Source organism: Rutidosis leptorrhynchoides, chromosome 4, assembly GCF_046630445.1.
Source record: "Rutidosis leptorrhynchoides isolate AG116_Rl617_1_P2 chromosome 4, CSIRO_AGI_Rlap_v1, whole genome shotgun sequence".
Taxonomy (NCBI): Eukaryota; Viridiplantae; Streptophyta; class Magnoliopsida; order Asterales; family Asteraceae; genus Rutidosis; species Rutidosis leptorrhynchoides.
In genome coordinates, this window is record NC_092336.1 from 368,229,734 (window position 1) to 368,250,633 (window position 20,900).

Consider the following 20,900-nt stretch of genomic DNA (forward strand, 5'->3'; position numbering starts at 1 on the left):
TATACACTCGATCAGACACGATGGGCGGGGTATTTATATGTACGAATAATCGTTCATTTAACCGGACACGGGAATGGATTAATAGCCACTAGAATAATTAAAACAGGGGTGAAATTACATTCAAGGGTAATTGGTGTAATTGTTAACAAAGTAGTAAAACCTTGGTTTACACGCAGTCGATAACCTGGTGTATTCATTAAACAAAGTATTAAAACCTTGTTACAATTCGAATCCCCAATTAGTTGGAATATTTAACTTCGGGTATAATAATAATTTGACGAGGACACTCGCACTTTATATTTATGACTGATGGACTGTTATGGACAAAAACCAGACGGACATATTAAATAATCCAGGACAAAGGACAATTAACCCATGGGCATAAAACTAAAATCAACACGTCAAACATCATGATTACGGAAGTTTAAATAAGCATAATTCTTTTATTTCATATTTAATTTCCTTTATTTTATATTTAATTGCACTTCTAATTATCGCACTTTTATTTATTGTTATTTAATCGCACTTTTAATTATCGTACTTTTTAATTATCGCAATTTTATTTTATCGCACTTTTATTATTCGCAATTTCATTATCGTTATTTACTTTACGCTTTAATTTAAGTCTTGTATTTATTTTATATTTTACAATAGGTTTTAACTGCGACTAAAGTCTTAAAATCGACAAACCGGTCATTAAACGGTAAAAACCCCCCTTTATAATAATAACATTACTTATATATATATTTGTATTTTTATAAAAGTAAACTAATATAGCGTTGAGCTTTGTTTAAAGATTTCCCTGTGGAACGAACCGGACTTACTAAAAACTACACTACTGTACGATTAGGTACACTACCTATAAGTGTTGTAGCAAGGTTTAAGTATATCCATTCTATAAATAAATAAATATCTTGTGTAAAATTGTATCGTATTTAATAGTGTTTTCTGCTAAAATTAATAACTATTTTATATACACCTCGCATAACATCAAGAAATCACTGATGTACAAAGTGTGAAGAATAAAGAAGTGATTCTAGTATGTTTTTATTTCAAGACTATATTGCTTGAGGACAAGCAACGCTCAAGTGTGGGAATATTTGATAATACTGAAAACGAACATATATTTCATAGCATTATCCCTCAAGAAAGACAAGCTTTTAGTTGTAATTGTTCTATTTACAAGTGACATTCGTTTAAATAATAAAAGGTGAAGACAAAAGACAGATTTGACGAATTGAAGACGCAAACGACCAAAAAGCTAAAAAGTACAAAGTACAATCAAAGTGGTTCAAATTATTGATGAGAAACGTCTCGAAATTACAAGAGTACAAGACGCAAAACGCAAAGTACAAGATATTAAATTATACGCAAGGACGTTCAAAAATCCGGAACCGGGACCAAAGTCAACTCTCAACGCTCGACGCAACGGACTAAAAATTATGAGTCAACTATGCACAAGAATATAATATAATATTTAAATAATTATATAAATTATTTATATATTATATATATTTAAAAATAACGTCGACAAGCAAGAAAACAAAGCAATGTGAGCTGTCCCAGATGGCCATGCGATCGCATGGCCTGGAAGCACGATTCTCATGCGATCACATGAGCCCAGAATACTGGCCACATCTATAAATTACAACGAATTCGGCCAGAATTATATATATATATATATATATATATATATATATATATATATATATATATATATATATATATATATATATATATATATATATATATATATATATATATATATATATATATATATATATATATATATATATATATATATATATATATATCTTTTTCTTTTCTCTTATCCTATGTATCAAATATCACTCCAAATATTAATCTCAATTTGTAATTTTAATTTTAAGTTAGTGATAATAATAAGATTAGGTTAGTCGAATGTCTTAAGGTTTTGCAAGTTGAAACTCTGTCCGTGTACCACTACGCTATTAATATCCACTGTAAGTTATGTTTAATTTTATTGTTAAATTAATGTCTCGTAGCTAAATTATTATTATGCTTATTTAAATTGAAGTAATTGTGATGTTGGGCTAAAATATTAAAATTGGGTAATTGGGCTTTGGACCATAATTGGGGTTTGGATAAAAGAACGACACTTGTGGAAATTAGACTATGAGCTATTAATGGGCTTTATATTAACTAAATGATACCTCGTTAATTTAATATATATAGACTTATAATTTGACATATTTATATATAACCACATACGCTTGACTGGGCACGGTGGGCGGGATATCTATAAATACCAATAATTGTTCATTTTACCGGACACGGAACTGGATTAATAGTTAATAGACTTGTTGAAACAGGGGTGGATTACATTCAAGGGTAATTGGTGTAATTGTTAACAAAGTATTAAAACCTTGGTTTAAACGCAGTCGATAACCTGGTGTATTCATTAAACAAAGTATTAAGACCTTGTTACAATTCAAATCCCCAATTAGTTGGAACATTTGACTTCGGGAATAAGAATAATTTAACGAAGACTTCCGCACTTTATGATTATGACTGATGGACTATTATGGACAAATCCGTATGGACATATCAAATAATCCAGGACAAAGGACAATTAACCCATGGGAATAAACTAAAAACAACGCGTCGAACATCATGATTACGGAAGTTTAAATAAGCATAATTCCTTTATTTCATATTTAATTGCACTTTTAATTATCGCACTTTTATTTATTGTCATTGTATTTAATTGCACTTTTAATTATCGTACTTTTTTATTATTGCACTTTTATTTATCGCACTTTTATTTATCACAATTTCATTATCTTTATTTAATTTACGCTTTAATTTAAGTTATATTTATTTTTAATATTTTACATTAGGTTTTAACTGCGACTAAAGTTTTAAAATCGACAAACCGGTCATTAAATGGTAAAAACCCCCTTTTATAATAATAATACTACTTATATATATTTTTGTATTTTTACAATTATAAGTTAAAAATATAGCGTTAAACTTGGCTAAGTTCCCTGTGGAACGAACCGGACTTACTAAAAACTACACTACTGTACGATTAGGTACACTGCCTATAAGTATTGTAGCAAGGTTTAGGTATATCCATTCTATAAATAAATAAATATCTTGTGTAAAATTGTATCGTATTTAATAGTATTTTGTCGCAAAAATATAACTATTTCCTAGTACGCCTCGCACACATCAATGGGCACATTAGATTGGATCGGTGAGTCAAATTGAGCACTAGGAGTTTCAGAGGGAGCATGTAGTACATCATATATAAGTTCAGAATTGTTATTTACAGAGTTATAATATTCATGAGTTATATCAGTGTATAGTTGTACCTCTTCCTCATCATCGGAAGAAATTTGATCAGGTGCGCGGGACATGTTGGTTAGTTTGACCACATTGGCACGTTTCGGTTCCTGTTCACTGTCCGAACAGTTTAGCCAAACATCATTTAAGGCTTTGAGAACCTTCCCTTTTTCAGCATCTTGTGCGAGTAGTATCTTTTTCTTGTCGTACTCAGCATCTTTTCATTTGGGTAGTCTGCATTCTCGTGCAAAGTGACTCGTTTTACCACAGTTGAAACACACATTTTCAAAGTCCTTATTGTCAGGGACTCGGTCCTGAGTAGTTGTGGTTTTAGGATTTTTGTAGTACAAGGAGCTGGATGAGGTTCAATTGTTGTTGCTTCTGCTAAAACCGCCAGATGATCTCCTGAGACTTAGCTGCTTGCTGAACATTACGGTAGCTTTAACGAGATCCCGATGTTCTTCATCAACATCAGAGTATGTGTCTTCATCAGATGATATGGTTTGTTTTACTTTGAGAGTGGTAGAGTGGCTGGGAATGACTTTGTTAGAGCTTTTGTTTACGTATAGAGCCATTGGATCACTGGTTCCAGCAGAGTTTGATTTGGAGTCTTGAACAGCCTGAACATCAGCTTGGTGGTTCATTAGTTTGCCTACAACTTCATGAATGTTGTACTTTTTGGTGTTCTTAGTAGCACGGAAGTTGTTTCCATGTGGTGTCCAGGTTGCATTGAGCTTTTTCAGGAATTTCATGTTCAGCTTCTGATTTTCTTTGTTAACTCCAACCTTTTTCAGCTCATTGATGACTTCACAGAAGTGTCTGTAGCAGTCCTTCAGCATTTCATCGGGTTTCTGATGATAGTCCTCATACATAGCGAGAGCAATGTTAAGTTTTGTTTAGTCGGATTGGCTATATCCTTCCGGTTGACGAGTGATTTTATCTAGAAGCTCTTTTTCGGATTTCAGGGAGCTAACGGATTTGTACATGTCTTGGGGAAAGGCTTGCATGATGATTGACCTGGAGTCAATGTCGACTTGAGCTCTCTTGGCATCTTCGCCTTGGAGTTCATAGGGTTTCAGGGCTACACCAGTTTCAGGGTGGAGAAAGACCTTTGTGCCATTGAGAAATGAGTCCCAAAGATTTTTGGTTCGTTCTCCCTTTCCATCAATGAAGTTGTCAAATCTTCCTTTCCATTCGTCGAACAGTCCCTCGAACAGCATGGGTGGACGGGTATCCGAGCCTACGACCAGAGCATCACGGTTTGCAGTTGCCATCTTAACTAAGTGAGATAACAGAGTGGTGCAAGAGAGTAGAGGTTTAACAAGAGATTGTCAAGAAGAATTTCGAGCAAATAGGATCAAGAATATCGAGCAGTGAAATTAGGGTTTTGGTGTAAAACCACTTTTATGAAACAGAGTGGTTTTTGAGCAAAGCCAAATTTCAAAACAAATAGAATTTTCGAGCAGAGTGGATATTCGAGCAGCACCTAGATTCTAGAGCACCAACTATACGAACACAAAAATGAATTTCGAGCAGGCAACAAGGTTTTAGAGCAAGTATAGTTATTTGAGCAAAATCTAGTTCTAGAGCAGTAATTTAGTTTTCGAGCACTAAAATATTCGAGCAGAAATTAGATCTTCTAGCAGACAACTAGAGTTTCAAACAAACACCAAGTGCTTAAAGCAAGAAGGTTTTTGAGCAAAACCAAGTTTTCTGACAACACAGTTTTTGAGCACTAAAGGACAAAACTTAAAGATTTTCGAGTAGGTTTTTGAGCAGTCTGAGATTTTCGTGCAAGTTTTTTCATGCAAATAAATTAGCAGTTTTCAGACACATTTAGATTTTAGACACTATTTTTGAGCAAATATCTAGGATTTCAAACTATTTTCGAGCAAAACGTCTTGATTTTCACGTTGTTTTTGAGCACTGTTCAAATTATTTAAGTTTTTTTCGAGCAAAAAGGCTGAGAAAAGCTTAAGTCAGTTTTGAATCTAAACGTTTAAAGAGTTGACCTTTTTGACCAAAGATGCCCTTGCACATGAACACTTACAAGAAAGTACAATTACTTATGCACAAAAGGATAAGTCCTATGTCCTTTATGACATAAATCAAGAGATTATGTCAAGGACATGTTCTTTTCAACCTAAACGTCTATGGGATAAAAGGATTTCGGTGGGTATTGTCCAAGGGTCCAAAACTTGGAACCAAAATCTCAGTCAACAAAGTGGGTCAAGGCTCAAGATTTTCGAGCAAAACCTTAGGGTTTTACTATTTTCAGTTAACCCTAAGTGGTTTTCGTGCAAAATCAAACCCAGATGAGGTTTTCGAGCAGATAAATTGAGACAAAAACACAAGAATTTCGAATTGTTTAAGCAGTTTTAACCAAATTTGATGACTGAAACTTAGTGAATCTAGTAGATTTAATACCTTTTAGGCATGTTTAACATAGATTGAATAAATTTGGACAAGCATAATTCGAGTAAATCACGTTTTTAAGCATACATAAGTTAGATAATTAAACATGGCAGCAGAAATATGTCTGTGAGTTCATGAATGCGAATAATAAACATGTTTTAACATGAATCATCATGTATTACAGTCATCATTAACATATTCATCGATTTTTAAGAAGTAATAGCATGTTAATTAACTCCACAAGGTCACACCATCGACAGATTAAGCATTATCATAAGTTTTCATACATAAACCGTTCAAATACTTATGAATCTGAGTTCTATCATAAAGTTTCAGTTTTGGTTAAGCAATATTAAGCAGATTACAAGCAAGAATACACGATAATATTGACAAAACCAAGTAGGAAATTAACAAATACTTAAGTTATTGTGATACCTAAACCGAAGAACACCAAACACTTCAAAACACGAATCAAGAGGCTTCACTCCTTGGATCTACAAACAAGATAGCAAGTCCCACTCTGATACCAATTTTTAGTCCCGTTAGACGCCTAAACCGTTCAGTTTCTATGTGTTTGTGTTGGTTAGAGTAGGAGTTATGCAAGAACACTTGAGAGAGTTTGATAAAGGATAAGGTGTAACATATGATAACTAGTATTAAAAAATGGTGGGGAGGTTGTTTATATATGACAACCTCCCAAGTTACATCACTTACTAAGTAATCATGGTAAATAACGGTAAATACACAACATTACATAATTAAAACCGTACGCCATTAATCTATTACATAAACATATGTCAACACATTATTAGTCCATATCTTATTTTATCTTGTACCATACGTGTTCTAGGGCGATTTTAGGGTTCTAAAACTCATCCTTCATCAATTTCAAGAGATGTAAACATCAAAGTGTTGATCATAGATCATTATTGGTACTCTTAGGTTTCATTTTTTTAGTTATATTATTATGAATTCTTTTGGTTCCATTTGTCTTGTTGATTCTTTCATGAACATGGTTGGCTAAAACCCTTTGTGTTTACTCATATGTGAAGCTTTTAATTGTTGGATTGTCTTATCTTTTGGATTATATTGTCCGAATGATTAATTTTGGTTGAGTTTTATCAAAAGAACCATTATTGTGATTGTTTGTTGCTTTAATTCTATTACATGAGTTATTGACTAGTTAATGTGAGTTAATTAGTGATAAATAGTTCATTCTTCAACACGTTAAGTGACTAAACGTTTAGGTGTTTGATTTCAAGTGATTGAATTAAGTGTCTATGCGGTAATTGAATGATAATTTAACATCACGGTCATTTAATGGATCGAGTGATCATTGTAATTAAGAGTTTACGTGAGTTTAATCTATATTGAATCATAATTGTTTAATCAAAACATAGTTTGGTCTTTTAAATGAGGTTAATGTGAGTTAATATAGTTTAGTTGAATGAATTATACATCTATCAGACTGTTAATCGGTTTTAATCGTAAAAAACAATTCACGTTAATTGTGAATCATCTGAGTGAACACTGCTTTCTCAATCCGGTTATCGTTTATTTTATTTATTGTATCTTAGATTAATTCAAAATCTAAATTTACAAACCTTTTTCTTAGTTACTTCTCCCAGTGAACGAACCTGGACTTGCTTACTAATTACATACGATTAAGTCCAGTTACTTCTTTGTGTGGAATTAAGCCTTAGTTTAGTCCTATTAAAATAGGCGTGATTTTTTTATATCATTTACTTTTTACAAATTCCAGGAACTTAAACCCCAAATCAAATACATGATAGGATTTCAACTCTTGAGATTTCAAATTCCATGGGATTTCAAATCTCGGTATTTTAAATTCTCGAATCAAACGTTGAAACAACCCAACCCGTATTCAACCGGATAATTTTTTTTTATATAGTAACCAACATTAACGTGCCATTGGAATGATATAAACCATTCCATACAACCCATTAAAATGTACAACAAGTTTAGTGTTTACAAAAGGCACTAGGGCCATTAATCAAATGTAATACAAGTTCGACCCATTTGAAATGATAGTTTTAATCCAAACTACACCCGAGCATGGTTTGGGGCTAAACTACCCAAAAGCATTAGGTCATCTTCCAAAAGCTTTAACTAGCAAGCATCATGGGAATCTAATGCCCAATAACCCCTTTTCCTTTCTTCGCGTTCGCACCTAAAAATGTAAACAACGAGAGGGTAAGCTAAATCTTAGTGAGTGCAATAGTTATACATATACATATATAACCTACTTACTTGCAACCACTTACACAATATCGTATACAAACTTGTAACTTAAATAGCATGTCATCATACTCGTAACACTAACAAGTTGTACAATATCACAAAACCGCATTAGCATATACTCAATACAATCTATATATATAATATGCTAAATAATCAACAAACCCCCATATGGTTAACCATAACGCTATGGTGCTACCGGCTCGATGGTTCACACCATACGCATTTGAGTCATACTCTTTTATAGTGCTACCGGCTCGATGGTTCACACTTTGATGCTACCGGCTCGATGGTTCACATCATAATTTTATAGTGCTACCGGCTCGATGGTTCACACTTTGATACTACCGGCTCGATGGTTCATATCATAATTTTATAGTGCTACCGGCTCTTTGGTTCACACTTCGGCGCTACTGGCTTGATGGTTCATACCATAACATTCACAAATAAATACGCCATATACACATACGTATAATTACTCCACTCACCTTATAGACTAGGCGATGAATTAACAACTCCGCAAGCTTCAAAGTGAAGTACCTAATACAATAAGTACAATTTCAATACACCAAACTAGTTGTACTTGACACCAACATTCATCACTTAAGCATTTAATGACCCATTTGCATTAAATGACCCATTTACTCCAAAACCGCCCATTAATGGCCAAGACTCATCATCAATCATTAAAAACTAGTGATTTATAGTTCAATAACAACAACTACCACCTTTTAAGGTATTTTCATACTCATCTTTGCCCAACTAGGTCAACATTACCCCTTTTGACCCATTTTAACACTAGACTCGCAAATTGGTCAAACAAGAACCCATTAGCAAGCCTTTCATCAATTTACAAGTGTATTAGTGACTAACAACACAGTTTAACACTTACAATCTCGATTTACATGAACAAACCCTAGATTATAGCTATTAGGGTTTTCTTACATCAATATTACCCAAATTCACCCATTTAACCCCCAAATGGGTCTTGCAAGCCTCAAATGACCCAAACCCTAGCTATAAATTAATTAAAACTCAAAACATGGAGTTAAGACTTACCAACACTATCCACTCGTAGCTAAGAATAAGGAGAACAACTTTACTTCTTGCTCCAAAGATCAAATGTCAAATCTTTACTCTCAAATCTCACTTTGAATTTAAATGGGTTTTGTGTTTTGAGAGAAAATAGCAAAAGAAAAGAGAAATGAAATGAAATAAATGAGATAAGTGGCTGAGACTTAAAGTCTCAATCAGATCTACACGTGAAAAGACGAAAATGCCCTCGATTCACTCTTTTTAAAAGTTAAAACCGGAACCAGTTCACCAAGTGGGTCGCGGCGCGACCCCATATGTCGCTGCGCGGAAATTAACTGATTTTTTGAGTTGTCTTAATCCACTCCTGACTTTCATATGCTTTATTTGTCGCGGCGCACCCAAGAACCTTGCGGCGCGGCAATGGCCTGTAACTGGCCATTTTGACTATTTTAAATCAACAATGATTTATTCGACTTGTACGCCTCGTTCACGCTTCCTATATTCGTTTAAACTTCGTCTTTAAGTCTCACATGACCTAACGCGATCAAAACCTATGCATATACTTATACATGCATCCAATCTCAAACGTAATATATGAATATATCTCTAATACATCGAGTTAACACTTTAAATTGTTTAATCACATAAACGGGGGAAATATAACGTTCTAACAATTAAATAAGTACCTTAAGACACGTATGAAGAAAACGGGATGTTACAACTCTCCCCCACTTGAATCGGAGCGCGTCCTCGCGATCCAAGCCGCATGATGTGATGACCCGGGAATTTCCGACTAAATTTAAACTTAATCTTTATATGATTTCGATACGATAAGCAAAGTATGTAATGTTGAGTCTCGAAAACTTTGGAACAGTTTACATGAATGCATTTGACCTTTGATTATTCCCGACGATTCACGAACAAATGTTTGCAAATAGATATGTATATATATATAAATAAATATATTTATATAATAAATGTTATTAATTGTTTGTATGAAATTATTGATATAAATAAATATTAATGTTAATGTTAATATCATTATTATGAATATTATCATTTTAATATAATAATATAGATATAAAAATACGATACATTTAATTTATCATATTATTATTACAAATATTATTGTTATCATTATTAATATCATTATTATTATTACTAATGGTAAAGTTAAAATTGGTATTATTATTAGGTATTACGATTATCGCTGTCTTTGAAAATTATTATTATTATTATTATTATTATTATTATTATTATTATTATTATTATTATTATTATTATTATTATTATTATTATTATTATTAGTATTTGTATTATTATTATTATTATTATTATTATTATTATTATTATTATTATTATTATTAAAATTATTATTTTTATCATTAATATTAAAAGCATCATTTTTAACTCTATTATCATTATTATTATTATCATTACTAATATTATCTTAGTATTATTAAAATTTTAACAAACAAACTATATATATATATATATATATATATATATATATATATATATATATATATATGTATATATATATATATATATATATATATATATATATATATATATATATATATATACACACACACACACACACACAAAAATATATTTAATACGCATAACATAACAAAAGTAATATTTTTATTTATTTCGAATATATAAAAAGAATATATGAACATATAGGTTATTAATATAAAAATGATATAACTAATAAATTTAAATATATATAAATTTGTACGAATACAATTATGTGTGTTAATATACACTTAATATAGATTCATGAATCCGAGACCAACCCTGCATTGTTCAGTTGTTTAATGACGTGATATGTATTTTTACTACAAAATACATTAGGTGAGTTCATTTTCTCCCTTTTTACTCTTTACATTTTTGGGCTGAGAATACATGCAAATGCTTTATTAACTGTTTTACAATATTTATATGCGTGAGTTCATTTGCTCCCTTTTTACTCTTTACGTTTTTGGGCTGAGAATACATGCAAATGCTTTATTAACTGTTTTACAATATTTATATGCGTGAGTTCATTTGCACCCTTTTTACTCTTTACGTTTTTGGGCTGAGAATACATGCAAATGCTTTATTAACTATTTTACAATATTTATATGCGTGAGTTCATTTGCTCCCTTTTTACTCTTTATGTTTTTGGGCTGAGAATACATGCAAATGCTTTATTAACTGTTTTACAATATTTATATGCGTGAGTTCATTTGCTCCCTTTTTACTCTTTACGTTTTTGGGCTGAGAATACATGCAAATGCTTTATTAACTATTTTACAATATTTATATGCGTGAGTTCATTTGCTCCCTTTTTACTCTTTACGTTTTTGGGCTGAGAATACATGCAAATGCTTTATTAACTATTTTACAATATTTATATGCGTGAGTTCATTTGATTCCCTTTTACTCTTTATATTTTTGGGACTGAGAATACATGCGCTTTTTTTTACAACTGCTTTATTAAATTCTTTTGAAATATATTTTGAACTGGGAATACATGAAATGCTTTTATAAATGTTTGACGAGATAGACACAAGTAAAACATTCCTCGAATGAATTATTATGCAGACAGAAGTTCTGCGGATTATTATTGAATTATGTGGATATGATAATTGCCACCATTGAATTATGTGGATATGATAATTGCCACCATTGAATTATGTAGACATGATAATTGTCACCATTGAATTATGTGGACATGATAATTGCCACCAGTTGATGTAAATGTTATATATCGAGAGAATGATTTTGTACACAGGTTATGTGTATGTTATTTTTGTGCACAAGATATGTGTACGGTTACTATGATTTATGAAAATGGTTTCGTACACGAGAAAGATGTACTGTATTTAAAAGATATCGCATGTACATTACAGGTGGGTATAAGATTCGGGCCCATTTGTACCATGCAGCATTTAAATCTTGTGGTCTATCAAAATGATGAATTTTATTATTTTATGATAAACCTATGAATTCACCAACCTTTTGGTTGACACTTGAAAGCATGTTTATTCTCAGGTATGAAAGAAATCTTCCGCTGTGCATTTGCTCATTGTAAAGACATTATTTGGAGTCGATCATCGCAATGGAACAAGATGTTGGTGACTTCGTCCGGGCGGTTTAGGATGGGGTATGACATGTGGTATCAGAGCGGTGGTCTTAGTGAACCAGGTATGCATTAGTGTGTATAACCGATAAGTCATTAGGATGCATTAGTGAGTCTGGACTTCGACCGTGTCTGCATGTCAAAATATTGCTTATCGTTTTTGTCGGAAATCATCAGTTTATCATCCTTAGGAAATTACCTGCTCATTATTCTTAGTCTAGACACGTTTTACTGCATTGACTGCATGAAGAGTGTATAGACAAAATTCGTATCTTAGCGTATCTGCTAATTCATATCTTAGCATATCTGTTACTGTAGACTTTGCCTGACAGCTTCCGTAGATTCCTCCATAACTTATGGGATTTTAGTATTATATATGCACATGTAAATTATGTATTGCAGGGTACTAATTTACATCCTATAATCTATTTCTTATCAAAAATACTTCATTTAATCGTGCGAGATGAATCCCTCAACCAGTTTGAGTCCCTCGAATTTCGATAGCTATTCCGATAGTTATTCCGGCGGCTATTCCGACATAGACGTTCACCTAAGCTCCGAAAGCAGCATCACCAGAATGAATCAACCAATCATCCATCCCCAATTCATCTGATGGGTTCGTAGTCGACTTAATCAATGGAGACGCGAAGAAGGCGATCCTTTTCACCAACTGAATTTATCTCTTGGCAATGAACCTGAGGCACTTATCAGCGAACCAGTCCAAAACACCATATTTACCCTCAATTCCAGGATATCTCGTAATGATTATATGATATCACAAAATCCCCAACCTTATTCATCCGCTTGTTCCAACCGACAATCATCCCGGAGTAATAAAAGAAGCCAATGAGCTTCGCGCTTGAGTAATCAATCTAGAAAATATGGTGCAAAACGTACCAGCTTCAGCAACATCATCGGCACCAACAGTACCACCAACATCAATACCAGTACCATCAATGATCCATGCCTCAACATCTCATTCTGTACCTCGAGTATAATCATCGTTCTACGAATCATTCTACATCAATTATCTTAGTTCTTCATGGCGATTAAGTAATCTCTAAATGTTTTAGAGATTATGTATTCTAGTTCTAATGGTAAACCAAATGAGTTTAATATCATATTAACCCAATGAATCCATGGTTACATCCGAAGAAAATATATATGTATATATGTTTTCATAAAGATTGTAATTAAAAATTCTTTCATAAAAAGTGTTAATTGTGAAAATATTTTAACGGGTAGGTAATACCCGAGGAATATTCAGATTTCACATTAATAAGTTACACTGTACATTCTTCGAAGCTGATTCAACAGTCGTTTACTATCCTACTTACATCCACTGATCTACAAATCCGTTCACCGCAGAATAATCATTTTCACTCAATTTCATATTCGGATTTTTACCTATCAGAATCCAACAAGTGGCATAATGAAGAAAACGTTGGACAAAATAAAATTTATTAGAAACAAACAAATTAACTATAAGAAATTTTGTTAAGAATCCACGCTAACAAAATCCTAGCTAACTGTTCCTAGCTAACTGATTACATTTTATTTATCGCAGTTTATTTATCGCAATTTAATTATCGCAATTTTATTTATCGTCATTTAATTTCTGTTATTTACTTTACGCATTTTATTTATCGTCATTTAATTTCTGTTATTTACTTTACCCATTTTATTTATCGTCATTTAATTTCTATATTTATTTTACGCACTTTAAATATCGGGACACGTATACAAGGTTTTGACATATCATATCGACGCATATATATATATATATATATATATATATATATATATATATATATATATATATATATATATATATATATATATATATATATATATATATATATTATTTGGAATAACCATAGACACTCTATATGCAGTAATGATCGAGTTCTCTATACAGGGTTGAGGTTGATTCTACAATAATATATATACTTTGAGTTGTGATCGAGTCTGAGACATGTACACGGGTCACGATACGTATTAATTAATTCGAATATTATAAATTAAACTATATATGAATTATTGGACTGTTAACTGTGGACTATCAACTGTGTACTGCCAACATTAGACAAATTAAAATGAATTAAAATATTGATTATAACATATGAAACTAAACAATTCTTCAAGTTTGCCACTTGATCTCATCTTAAACCTCATTTGTATCTTGACGATTATAATCCGCGTTCAAACCTTTCATGATTCTTGAAAACACCTCAATCGAGAGGATGAACCAACCGCACTTCATCTACGGGAAGAAAGATTTATGCATATAGTATTGCACCTGAGAAACTCTCGGCAACTGAGTAAACGTTTAACACATAGTTGTGCTAATTCCTTAGTGTTATTATTACCCAAAATAACATAATAATCCCTTTTTAAAGTAGCCAATTTTGTCACAGCTCCAGCAAGTCAACTTCGACTTTTCATTCGAAGTAGCCTTACTATAATCCTGATATATACGATTACCGTTTTGATACCGGAGAATTCTTTTATATTTCACCATATTACCAGCAGACGTACTAGCAACCTCGTCGCTCCTTGGTTTAAATCTCTCCGACAAATCACTATATTTATCTATTGAAGTCTCATCATGTACTCATCCGCATCTTGTAACAAGAAATGCCATACCAATTAACAGGAATCAACAAATCTGTATGGTGAGTCTCGCAACGTTTCCACATCAACAGTTATATGTATCCATATAACATTTACCTCTTAGAACTATGATCTTCCATTCTGAAATTCTGAAAAGCACCCAGTCTGCGAATTAATACTCTGAATTTTGAAAAGTTGAATGAAGCAACAAAAACTGTAAACGACCTCAACAGCTAAAAGTTGATGATAAAGAATTGTATGTTGGCAAAGCTCAGAAAAAGTTTGAAACTGAAAAACTGATTGAGCAAACTACAAAAGAGTCTCTGAACAAATCACAAGGACTAAACTTGTACATTAAGAATCCTGATGATTCTATTTCTGATAAAATCTTTAGCGAATACCTTGCTTCTGACTCCAAACTCTTGCGGATAAATTTTCTTCACCATCCTTCGATATTAGAAATTCCAAGATATCATCGTATCTTTCATTATAAATATCCTCCATATTTCTGAAGATATTTTTATAACTATTCTTATCTGAAATCATAAATCTCTTCGTGCTATCAGTGTTACATCATATAGAAACTGTTAGTTTCTATATTCTGTAAACTTTCAAGATTAAAATATGAATATTATTGAAGTAATGTTGGGAACTGATGCATGAGTTAGTATAATATAATGACACTTGATCAACGTGATTATATTACAGTAAGTCATGCTGAGTTTCTAATGGGACGTGATGATTCACAGATTCTAACATCATCACGTGCCATGTTACATAACTCTTTCATTCTACTTAACTTCTGAACATATCAAGAAAATATATTCTTGATAGTTCTATTCTCAATGATTCTAATAATTTGACAAATCAAATCGTACGATTTCGTTCTTTCTTGGTTAGAACATTAAGTTCATTCGAAACTCCGAATTCTGGACCGTTGCTCACTGTACTAGAGGTCGAGAGGATAATAAAAAGGCAAAGAGATCCAAAATATAAGAGAAAATATAAAGCCCAATAACAACACGGAGGTTACAAACCATGGATATTAATACGAATAGCAATATAAAGACACAGTATAATTAAGAATAGTATCACCTCAAGGTAATAGTAGAAGTAAACAGATTCTTCTGGTGGAAGATTGAAAAGAAGGATGACAGAAATGATAATTAGAAAAATATCAAGGATTAGAACGGGATTAAGCATTTTCACAATCTTTTGGATGCATGAACTAAGAAAGAAAGTGTAGGAATGGTGAGGATAATGGAACGGAAGAGTTAAATTTATAATGGAAATATCAGACAAAGAAATCAAGGCAGATCACCGTATTTAATTATAGAGATCTTAATTTCCTTATTCACCGAAGAATCAAATCTTATAGATTTCCAAGATTTTCTTTTAAATCCCTTGAATTCCGAAATTCAACCAAGGCAACGTCAAAAGTTAAAACGAAACTTCATTTATTCATTTCACACTTTTGTGATAGCTTCATTCGTGCTCTTCGAATAATCGAATTATTTTATCTGTATTATTCAATAATGATAAAACTCTATTTATCAGCTCATATTCGTCAGGAAAACATATTTATTGCTAGCCATGACGACCTCACTTAAATTTCGGGACGAAATTTCTTTAACGGGTAGGTACTGTGATGACCCGAGAATTTCCGACTAAATTTAAACTTAATCTTTATATGATTTCGATACGATAAGCAAAGTATGTAATGTTGAGTCTCGAAAACTTTGGAACAGTTTACATGAATGCATTTGACCTTTGATTATTCCCGACGATTCACGAACAATTTTTTGCAAATAGATATGTATATATATATAAATAAATATATTTATATAATAAATGTTATTAATTGTTTGTATGAAATTATTGATATAAATAAATATTAATGTTAATGTTAATATCATTATTATGAATATTATCATTTTAATATAATAATATAGATATAAAAATACGATACATTTAATTTGTCATATTATTATTACAAATATTATTGTTATCATTATTAATATCATTATTATTATTACTAATGGTAAAGTTATAATTGGTATTATTATTAGGTATTACGATTATCGCTGTCTTTGAAAATTATTATTATTATTATTATTATTATTATTATTATTATTATCATTATTATTATTATTATTATTATTATTATTATTATTATTATTATTATTATTATTATTATTATTATTATTATTATTATTAAAATTATCATTTTTATCATTAATATTAAAAGCATCATTTTTAACTCTATTATCATTATTATTATTATCATTACTAATATTATATTAGTATTATTAAAATTTTAACAAACAAACGATATATATATATATATACACAAAAATATATTTAATAAGCATAACATAACAAAAGTAATATTTTTATTTATTTCAAATATATAAAAAGAATATATGAACATATAGGTTATTAATATAAAAATGATATAACTAATAAATTTAAATATATATAAATTTGTACGAATACAATTATGTGTGTTAATATATACACTTAATATAGATTCATGAATCCGAGGCCAACCCTGAATTGTTCAGTTGTTCAATGACGTGATATGTATTTTTACTACAAAATACATTAGGTGAGTTCATTTGCTCCCTTTTTACTCTTTACGTTTTTGGGCTGAGAATACATGCAAATGCTTTATTAACTGTTTTACAATATTTATATGCGTGAGTTCATTTGCTCCCTTTTTACTCTTTACGTTTTTGTGCTGAGAATACATGCAAATGCTTTATTAACTGTTTTACAATATTTATATGCGTGAGTTCATTTGCTCCCTTTTTACTCTTTACGTTTTTGGGCTGAGAATACATGCAAATGCTTTATTAACTGTTTTACAATATTTATATGCGTGAGTTCATTTGCTCCCTTTTTACTCTTTACGTTTTAGGGCTGAGAATACATGCAAATACTTTATTAACTGTTTTACAATATTTATATGCGTGAGTTCATTTGCTCCCTTTTTACTCTTTACGTTTTTGGGCTGAGAATACATGCAAATGCTTTATTAACTGTTTTACAATATTTATATGTGTGAGTTCATTTGATTCCCTTTTACTCTTTATATTTTTGGGACTGAGAATACATGATCTTTTTTTTACAACTGCTTTATTAAATGCTTTTGAAATATATTTTGAACTGCGAATACATGAAATGCTTTTATAAATGTTTGACGAGATAGACACAAGTAAAACATTCCTCAAATGAATTATTATGTAAACAGAAGTTCTGCGGATTATTATTGAATTATGTGGATATGATAATTGCCACCATTGAATTATGTGGATATGATAATTGCCACCATTGAATTATGTGGACATGATAATTGCCACCATTGAATTATGTGGACATGATAATTGCCACCAGTTGATGTGAATGTTATATATCGAGAGAATGATTTTGTACACAGTTTATGTATATGTTATTTTTGTGCACAATATATGTGTACGGTTACTATGATTTATGAAAATGGTTTCGTACACGAGAAAGATGTACTGTATTTAAAAGATATCGCATGTACATTACAGGTGGGTATAAGATTCGGGCCCATTTGTACCATGCAGCATTTAAATCTTGTGGTCTATCAAAATGATGAATTTTATTGTTTTATGATAAACCTATGAATTCACCAACCTTTTGGTTGACACTTGAAAGCATGTTTATTCTCAGGTATGAAAGAAATCTTCCGCTGTGCATTTGCTCATTGTAAAGACATTATTTGGAGTCGATCATCGCAATGGAACCAGATGTTGGTGACTTCGTCCGGGCGGTTTATGACGGGGTATGACACATGACAAGCCGGAAGATACACCAATACAAACTCTTTGGGTTTCCACGTAAACTCAGAACCCTTACTACGACTCCATTGAACTTTAAAAGTCCTCACCTCTTTATTCCTCAACCTCTTTACCTTCTCATCGAGTATAGCAATCGGCTTCTCAACATACTCTAACTTGTTTTTTAGTTCGATCTCGTCTAATGGTACCCACGAAGAATCATTCGCAAGACACTTACGGAGATGGGAAACTTGAAATGTATTATGGATCCCCGCAAGCTCTTCGAGTAACTCTAAACGATACGCGACTTCACCAACACGAGCTAAAATCGTAAACAGACCAATAAACCGAGGAGCTAACTTTTCTCATTTTCGAAACCGAATAACACCCTTCCATGGCGAAACTTTAAGCATTGCCATGTCGCCTTCTTGGAATTCGATCGGTCGCCTTCGTTTGTCAGCATACGACTTTTGTCTATCTTGATCCTTTTTCAAATGAGCCCGAATCATATTGATCTTGCTATTCGTCTCTAAAAACCAAATCGGTACTCCCGATTTCCCTTTGACCCACTTCACCCCAACAAATCAGGGTTCGACACCTACGCCCATAAAGCATCTCGTACAGTGGCATTCCAATACTAGCATGATAGCTATTATTGTACGAGAATTCCACCAAGGTTAAGTGCTCATCCCAACTACCACCGAAATCGATAATACACGCCCGTAACATATCCTCTAATGTTTGATTCGTACATTCGGTTTGACCGTCCGTTTGAGGATGGTACGCCTGCTCAATTTCAATTGTGTACCCATATCTTCATGAAACTTTTCCCAAAACCGAGATGTGAAACGAGTATCTCGATCCGAAATAATAGATATAAGAACCCCATGCCTTGATATCACTTCCTTGATGAACAACTTAGCCAAAGTCTCTGATGATATCGCTTCCCGAATGGGAAGAAACAAGGCACTCTTCGTCAACCGATCAACTATCACCCAAATCGAATCAAATTGGGTTCTCGCCGTCTTTGGTAACTTTGTAATGAAATCCATGGTAATGTGCTCCCATTTCCATTTCAGAATTTCTAACGGTTGTAACATACCATACGGCTTTTGGTGTTCGGTCTTAACTTGCAAACACGTGATGCATTGTTCAACATACTTAATAACATCACGTTTCATGACCGGCCACCAATACTCTTTTCTTAAATCAAGATACATTTTCGTTGCACCCGGGTGAATAGAATACTTTGACTTATGTACTTCATCAAGTAGCACTCGTCGATGATCACCCATTTTAGGCGCCCACACTCTTCCTTGCAAAGATAATAGGGGTGGTCAGTATTTGGTTTGAAACCGTGGAACCCGAAAACCAAACCGAAACCAAACCGAAAAAAACCAAACCGAATTTGAAAAATGATTTTCGGATCGAGTCAAACCGAAACCGAATTTGAATTCGGTTTTCGGTTCGGTTTTCGGTTTTGAAAATTCTGAATTCGGTTTAACCGAAAACCGAATTCAAAACCGAATTCAAAATTTTTATATATTTAATTTGTATATTTATATTTTAATTTTGGGATCCAATTAATAAAATATGTTCTCACCCATATTGTAGAGACCCGTCCTAATTCATCCGGATGAAGTCCATATCGATTATAAACGATTCACAACAGTTGATTACATCGCGAGGTACTTGACCTCTATATGATACATTTTACAAACATTGCATTCGTTTTTGAAAAGACAATCTTTCATTACATCGAAAGTTGACAACATGCATACCATTTCGTAATATATCTTACTATAATAGACTTAATAATAATCTTGATGAACTCAATGACTCGAATGCAACGTCTTTTGAAATATGTCATGAATGACTCCAAGTAATATCTCTAAGATGAGCAAATGCACAACGGAAGATTTCTTTCGTACCTGAGAATAAACATGCTTTAAAGTGTCAACCAAAAGGTTGGTGAGTTCATTAGTTTAATATAAATAATCATTTCATAATTTTAATAGACAACAAGATTTCATATTTCCATTTCTCATAAACATACGTCCCATGCATAGAGACAAAAATATCATTCATATGGATTGAACACCTGGTAACCGACATTCACATTATGCATATAAGAATATCCCCATCATTCCGGGATCCTCCTTCGGACATGATATAAATATCGAAGTACTAAAGCATCCGATACTTTGGATGGGGCTTGTTGGGCCCAATAGATCTATCTTTAGGATTCGCGTCAATTAGGGTGTCTGTTCCCTAATTCTTAGATTACGAGACTAAAAAAGGGCATATTCGGTTTA